The sequence below is a fragment of the Amblyomma maculatum genome, chromosome 1 (assembly GCF_055883805.1).
Source record: "Amblyomma maculatum isolate TAMU_Amacu chromosome 1, ASM5588380v1, whole genome shotgun sequence".
Lineage (NCBI taxonomy): Eukaryota > Metazoa > Arthropoda > Arachnida > Ixodida > Ixodidae > Amblyomma > Amblyomma maculatum.
The window spans coordinates 56652362-56660549 of record NC_139344.1 but is presented as its reverse complement, the minus strand read 5'-3'; the positions used below and the strand labels follow the sequence as shown (position 1 = coordinate 56660549).

The 8188-nt window shown below is 43.8% G+C and overlaps 1 long non-coding RNA gene across 1 annotated transcript; it reads right to left on the bottom strand.

Annotated features, from left to right (window-relative positions):
* Positions 1–625: 625 nt before the first annotated feature.
* LOC146202430 (uncharacterized) lies at positions 626–5849 on the bottom strand. Its single transcript, XR_014703705.1, has 3 exons — positions 5654–5849; positions 5158–5222; positions 626–4260 (listed from the first exon to the last, which is right to left on the bottom strand). It is a non-coding gene; the product is annotated as an uncharacterized LOC146202430 (long non-coding RNA).
* Positions 5850–8188: the final 2339 nt, after the last annotated feature.

The window sequence follows — 8188 nt, the reverse complement described above, 5'->3', positions numbered from 1 at the left end:
GATCTACAATGAGTTGAATGTAGATCCAGTTCAATGAGGATCGAAACTGTTCGTATGAGAGCAGTTTAACTCGCATCTTGCAGGAACAAGCAATCTATATACACCTTTCCAATAAGTTACTCGGTGCCACCATATTGTTCGCTCCTCCTCTCTGGACTGCTGCAAACCGGCTCTGCTTCCACTGTGCTAGCACCAAATGCACAAAGCAGTCCAGCAGGTAATATGGTGACACCCCGTGACCACTTATTGGAAAGGTGCACACTACTATGACTATGCTACAGTATGCTAAGGAAGTGAACACACAAAAAAGCCAGGCAATCATGTTACTCTGGTAACGAATGTTTAATTGTGGCTGGCCTTGCATATGGCGGGCAGTAATGCATGTACCCCTGTCTTCGGACAGGACAGCAGGGTTGTAAGCATCTCCAGCAAACACTGTGCGGATGTTCGTTTTGTTATAAAAATTTAGGAGACACTTGAGATCTGTCTTTAAGAGTATAGCATGGTAGCGTCAACAGCTCCCATCTGCAGCTTCCCTCAAAGATCCTTGATCGCATACATGCACCTTGCTATTTTATAAATGAAGTCTTTAAAGAACTTTGCTGCAACCTACAAAAAAAAAAAAAAAAAAAATGTAGGAAGTGCTTAAGAGCTCTAAGATCGCTAAGGCGAACACAACCCGACACCAGAATTAGAATATGTGACTAATAAGTACGGTGCAGGGAATGCAGCCTTATAGTTACGCACGTCAAATGACAGATCGAATACCACACGCCCATCCTCCGAGGTCCTGTGAATAAGCGCATAAGTGGCCCGCGTATGCATGGGGTTGCCATTACCCTCTTTGTCACCTCTCTGCAGCGGTTTGCACAGCCAGGATGCCTCCTTTCCTCCTCTCTGCAACGCGGCAACAGAGCACGCACCTGCCAGAGCTCTTTACACGCAAGTTCCAGTATGAAGGACGTTTCTTGATGACAATTTCTGATCACACTTTCTGTACATGACGCACATGAGCCAATTAAAATACAGCTATTTAAATGCCCTCTAGACACGTGAATATTATGAATATAAGCATAATACATAAGATAAATTCTCAGCACTGGGTAAAATATTCACAAAGTATTGTCAAACATGAATATAAAATCAAGAAATTGTAATAAAATCTTGAGGATATACAAAAGGCAGAAAAATGGTCATTTCTTGAACTACAGCTTGCAAATGAAGCTTTTTTTTTTTGCCTCAACTCCTTCAGCACCATGTAATTTGTTTATTAAATGAAATATTTACACAATCTTGCTATTAGATAATACTAAAATGCAGGAATTTAGATGCTCAATTAAATAAATGCCCATGTTTTTGTTCTGGCTTTATACATAGCATAAAAAACTTTTTCTCCGAAATTTGCAGAAAAAATCCAAAAAGTGAAAGAAAAGGGGGCATGAATATCAAAATAAGACAGCAAGAAAAATAATTCAGAATACTAAAAATATGCTACACTGCCTCTTTTATTACTAGTTTAGGTTCTGAAGTTCATTTTGAAGGTGTGCTGTTCTCTCAGAAATATAGCTAAGTTGCTGAAAACACCCATTTTTATGCTCGGTCTTGTTCTACTCATTTTACAGTTTATAGTATTGGCATTTCCAAACCTTTCAGGATTTATGACTGAATTATTTGGTGACATGTTTTCCAGAAGGTGGGAGAGTTTGCCATTAAATTTCAAAATCTGCAATAGAAGCTTGGTGTTCAAACTCCACTGAATTTGCTTGAAGAAGTTCCACACTTGAAGTTCTGTAGAAGCCATATCAAGTAGTACCAAGCTTTCATTACTGCTGAAACCCAGCGAATGGAAACAGAACAGTGGGAACACAAAATGAGCATGTGTAACTGACCAAGTGTGATCAGAGATTGAAACTAAGCTTTTCTTGGCCACTACCTGAAGTCCGAGGCTGACATTTGACTGATTCATCATCTGAGCTGAACTGAGAGCTAGTAAAATTGTCTTCAAGAGACTTCGCTACTACTCTCATAAACAGAAAACTATAGTAGAAGCAGCAGAATCGTGTGAATGGCGCCAAAGACCTCTTTATTTCAAATAATTTTTTAAATGTCACACTGTGCCAGAAAGAACAAAAAAATAAATAAATAAAAAAAATAAACAAGCTCCACACAAACAGAAACTATGGTTGTCACAATAGCCCCACTGCGGTAGTGCAGTGGTTAAGATGCTAGATTACTGTGCCGGAGTACCCATGTCAAACCCGATCGCTGGCGGCTGCTTTCGATGCAAACGAAGTGGCACCCATGTGCTTTGTGATGTCAGCGCGCGTTAAAGATCCCTAGGTGGTCAAAATTACTCCATAGACCTCCACTACGGCACCCATTTCTGTCTTTCCACTTTGACTCCCTCCTCCCTTCCCTTACGGCACAGTTCAGGTGCCCACAGAAACAAGCGACAGATTCTGTGCCTTTTCCATTCCTGTGAACTAATTACTATAATTACTTTTGTCATACTATCTGCCTAAATGGGGCTACATGTTCCAAATACATAAATTTACGTCTGCCAGTGTGTGAGAACGATCATTCATATATGAACGATTGGCTTAAAGCAGTCCTGAAAGGTTATAAGCCCTAATCCCTTAATTTGTGCCGGTATTATCTCACACACAATCATCAGCATACAACCATAATCTACCACATTGTGCCTAAGACCACCCAACATGGGTATAAAGCTCTGTTTTAACAAAGCTGTATGAACATGGAGTAGCATGTCTGATACTAGATCCAAGGGTCTCGGATGGTTCTATTCCACCTCAACCTCTCACCTCAAAGGAGCTGCCTGAGTTAGCAGCTCCAGATAGCGTCGTCCTCTCTTTTCTCGATCCTTTGTCTCTTTTTCGCTTTTCCACAATATGAGCTCCAGCCAGTTCGGCCATATCATGTGGCCTCATGACATCGCAGAACCAGACAACCAATCAGTGCATGGCCATGTCACCTGCCAAAGGCATGGTTGTGATTTTTCTCAAGGGTGACGCCTTTTACACTACCGCAATAAAGCAACTATTCTAAAATAAGTCACTTCTTGTGGAGCACTTTTCACTACTGCTGCTGCATTGTATGATATGGGCAGTTCAAATTATGTCCCTTCTGTAAAGAGCAGTTTGTTTGCACAGCCTCCTATCCGATGTGGATGTAGGCTACAATCCAGCACACAACAGCGGCAGGGCAGACACATTAAAAAACATGGCAGCCCTTACGAAAGCCAGCTGCTCCTTCAGCTGATAAAAAGTCCAAGATTTTCCCAATTCTATTATCTTGTAGGCAATGGACAATAACCCGATCAGTTTAAGTTTGCAAGTGCTTGACAGCCCTATTCTTATAGACTATGGTACTGTTAGGATCCTTCCAAGATTTCAATACACTTGAGGTCGTGAGGCACTACACACACAAAGCAAGCAGTTTTTCTAGCACAATCTCCCTACCACTCTTCAAAGATCTGCAGTTGCCTATCCATACCAGCTGCTTTACCCCTTTGCATTGCTTCTAAGGCTTTTTTACTTCCTCCATGACCAGCATGATGTACAACCTGCTCACATTACTGCCCGTCATCCTGACTGCTTCAGCTGCTGCTGTGACTGCTTCAGGGCAATGTCATCAGCAAATTGCAGATTACTGAGGTATTCTCCATCTACCCTCATCCCTGAAGGCATGTCACCTAGCACATAGTACAATAGATGCTGTCAAGAGAGTACAAGTGGCTGATTCCATGCCAAGTTACCTAAGACAATGCCATGTTTTAGACACCATCACACACGGATAACTTTTTCTCGGAGAACCACAGCTGTGTTACCTCCACAAGGGATCAAGTTTTCTTCTATATGACATCTCTCCAATAAATGTCAGGCCTGTTCAGGTATTAATCTGTTACTTTAATTCGCAAGGCTAGAAGCTAGACTGGCAAAAAATTGCAGTCACACATTTGTGCTTCCCACCTCCCCCCACTGCAAATCATGAGTTCCAAACCACCCAGAATGATTTTCAAATAATAGCATATCAGCAAATTCAAGGGTGACAATATTACACAAGATTAAATACATTGCAAGCAAGGTGTTTTAAACTTAACTGGGAGCACGCTCTAAACCTGTGGAAGCAGTGAGAGTATCCATTTGGTCACGCCAGTCGCAGCTCACTGCACTACTGAGGTGGCGGTGTAATCGAACTGGCGGAGGGAACTTGTTCGTCGGCACCAAGAATTCCTTGCCTCTGCAAATGTAAATAAACGAGAGTAATGTTGAAATTACATTTAGTTTGCATAAATTCAGCAAACTCACTCACAATAGAATTTGGTTCGAGTAAAGCAAGTGAGAGTGCCTGCTGCAGAAGGAAAAAGGTAGCAACGAGACTGGCTGTCAATGCTAGAACAAATACAAATATTTAGAACACTTACAAAACACTGAAATAGCAACAAAGAGAATCTAAGTTAAATCACTTGTGCAGTAAGTGCCCAATATGCTGCGGCTTGCATGGAACTGCAATGGAGAGTGCTTATAGCAGCAACTGCCAAGCTCTTTGACAGGATTACGAGGTACTCGCAATGGTGCCTCACTCTCCCACAAAACATGCTAGCTCAGATTAATTATTGCTCTGTTTTCAAATAAGCTGTCAATGGCCTTGGCAGCAGCTTGAAGCCAAGCACTGCCAACTATTTATGTTGGAGCAGGCAAAAGATATATATATTAGGGAACTCTGCGGTAGCAACATGCATCCAAAGTGTTAAATCTATATAAACAAGCTCAGCGAGTTCCACCAATGCAGTTATTTCGGCAGTAAAAAGAGAGATATTGTCACAGGCATGAACCTATGCTAGCTGAGGAGTATTGAGGTCACCCTCATTGCTGCATACACCGAAATAAGTGAGTACTTGACAGTGGAAGGTCTGAGCAAATAAGCACAGGAATTCGGTCATGTATATAACCATACTTTTGTAGCCATTTCATGCTGTGCAGTAGGCTTGTTGCACTTCGAGGCTCATTCCGCACAGGGCCAACTCACGTTTAAACCATCTCTCAGCTGGCCAGCAACCCCCCTTTATCAGTCCGCAGATATACTCATGTATTGCAGCACTACCACGTATGGTCTGTACAGATGAGTGCCACTTACCTTCCAACAGTTTTCCGAAAGAAGCCCGACATTTTCTATGGGCTGAGCCGCTCCATCGGTTGAAGCTGCGAGGAAGGCAATAAAACCTCCTGATTATAAACCAGCGCGTTCACGCTGGCGCACGCAAAAATGCCTTATACAGCCCAAACAAATATAAGCGAACTCAGAAACAGTTTTACGTTATCTTTTAGTCGCCTCATATGTCCCAATACTCTAGTGCATCCGGAAGACAACAGCAACCGGCGATTGATCGGTGCACGGCAGCAGGTATGGAAGCTGTTCCAAGCGCAATGAAACGAGATCGTGGACGCCATTACGCAGTCTCCTCACGCCTTCGCCCGGAGACCGTCGCGCGATTACGCCGCGTCAATAATTGAGGCTAACGCATGCTTGCGCTGCCGTGCAAAAACTCGTTACAAGAAGCTGCAAGGAAGGCGATGGCAGAAAGACTACAAATGCTTTACTTAGAGTTCGCGGGCATGTATGTACGACTCACCGCAGTCAGAAGGCTGCAAATAGGACTGCACCGAAGGCTGCGCCCTTGAATTTAAGGCTATAATTCACGAACTGAATTCGCATATCACCGAGTTTGCATTTACCGGGATGATGGCCCGCAAACTGCAGCAGACCGACGCATGAAAGACAACCTAGGTGCCTAGGGCTCGCAAAGCGCAAATGCTCGTTGTCTGAAAAGCGCGCCAGTCTTCCTTCTTGACTCAGTGAGCATCTGGGTTTGAGGCTTACTTCTAGAAAAAAACAAGCACTAAAAGCTATTTGACGTCACATCCGTCCAGAAGAGCAACATATCCTCCTTTCCACTTTGGTCCTGGGCGCGCATGCGCAGTTCACGGAGCCGGCTCTCTGCAAGTTCAGGGGCCCGATCCTCGACATTCGCCTTTTCGGCCATGTTGTGACGTACCCGTGACGTGTAAATTGGGGCGGTGCTAAAATGCGTGTACACAGAAATTGATGACGAAATTTAAAAAACAAGAAAAAAAGTTACAAAAAATAACGCCGTCGTCTGCTACTTGGCGCCGATTACAAAAATGCCAACGCTGCGATGCCGAGAAGCTGAAGGGTTGGTGCGAACCGTGTTTACGCTGCATACACGCGTCGCGCGGCAGGGCAAGGCTGAGGAGAGATAGTGAGATACTTACGTATACGTTGCGGCTGTACTGTACTATTATAGTTACGGTAGTTGCGACCACAGTGCATCATAGTACACACGCTGTCGGACGTCCAGCAGCAGCTAGGCGGTACTCGACGCAAACCCCACAAACAGCCGGTCGTCAAGTGTGAGCGATGCCTTACTTGAGATGCGTGCATGTGGTTAGCTGTGCGTAAGTTTCATTTATGGACTTAGTCGCGCGAAGAAATCGGCGAGTATCAGGATCGAGCTTTGCACATTCACTTCTCAGCTAGATATAAAGAAGTTGTTTACAAATACTGAGAATTGGAAGCGCCCAGCAGATTTTCGGGCTGCAGTTGCCACTAGAGAAGAGACACACCTGTCCGACGACAACGCTGGCCTTCTCAAGGTATCACTGCCGTTGGAAATTGCCTGCGGCAGCCCACCGTTATGTTAAGTCTGTTACGGCTACGTGTCGGCTTCAGTGGCGTAGCGTGCGGATATCGGCCCGGTGAAGCGGCGTAGTGAAAACACGCATAGTGGAGAGCTCGATTAGGCCATATATCTGGCGATCTTAGCCTGCGCTGACATCGGACCACCTTTAGGATGGAATTAACACGCTGGCGTGTTAATTCCATCGAAATGCGATCGTCGTGACTGGGCTATACGCACATACTGCGGGTCAGAGAGCCGGCGTCTGCATGGTTACTTTTTATTGAGCCATCGCGGCGGGGACGTTTTCACGCAGCCGCAAAAATAAGCAGATAAGATTTTCTGGCAGCAATGAAAATGCAATAAAAAGTGTAACCATGCAGATGCCCACTGGCAGCAACAGGTTAGCTTTCACGCTGATGGCATTTAATGTGCCCTGAATTAGACGTACATAGCACGTTGTATGCACATTTCACCGCATGCAGAGTGTCACTGTGTTGTGGCAGATGTATTAATTATCTCGTTAAAATAAAAAATCTGTCGGTATTATTCTCCTTGGTTTCTGAGCATGTTGCTTAAAAACATTTTATAAAAGTAGCAACACTGCTCGTCTGATGCAGGTACACATCACACCACAATGTCACAAGTGAAACAAAATTTGTCAGGTACAGCCTAGTTCCTTTGCTACTGTTTACCAGTTTTGCACTTGCAATAGCATCTGGCACTTTCTTTCAGTGCAGCAAGATTCTTTAGAGGAGAGAAGGGTGAAGAGGTCAGCTAGAGAAATGCCTTCACTTTTTTTATTTGACGCTCAGGAAGTGAAGGAACAGACATGAAGAGTGGATATGATATATGATGTCTAATTACAATGAGCTATATGCAGTATGGAAACCATTTTCTTGAAGCAATTGTCATTGAATGTAGCATTCATGCACACATTAACCAGTGCACATGCTACACAAAGCCCGAACCTGTCTCTGAGTGAAGCAAGGGAGCCAAAGGGGAAAACAAGCGTGACTTTAAGGACACCGTAAGTAAAAAGTAACAGCAACAAAAAAGGAAAACAGAAGTATGCAGAGGGACAATATTAGACAAAAAGAAACATGAATTGCAAGGCTGATGTGGCCTGCAGTACATTATTTTTAGGAGAGACAGCAACGCAATCGGGTGGTGTTCTGGATTTTTTGGCAAAGGGTCATTATTGCCAGGTGATAATACTGTATGATTTGTTTTGGCTTTGCCATCCCCTGTGTGCTCTTCCAGCAATGCATAATGTCCAACGTGCAACTGTCTAACATCCACTCTCTAGACTCTGACTCAAAAACATGCTCAAATGAACCTCACCTGAATACGGGCATAAATATGGGAATAAAGCATGGAATTTACTTTTTCGATATTCTGATTGCATATCATTGGAAAACTAACCGTGATGGCTTGTTTAAATTAGCGTATGATTTGCAGCTAGTGTGT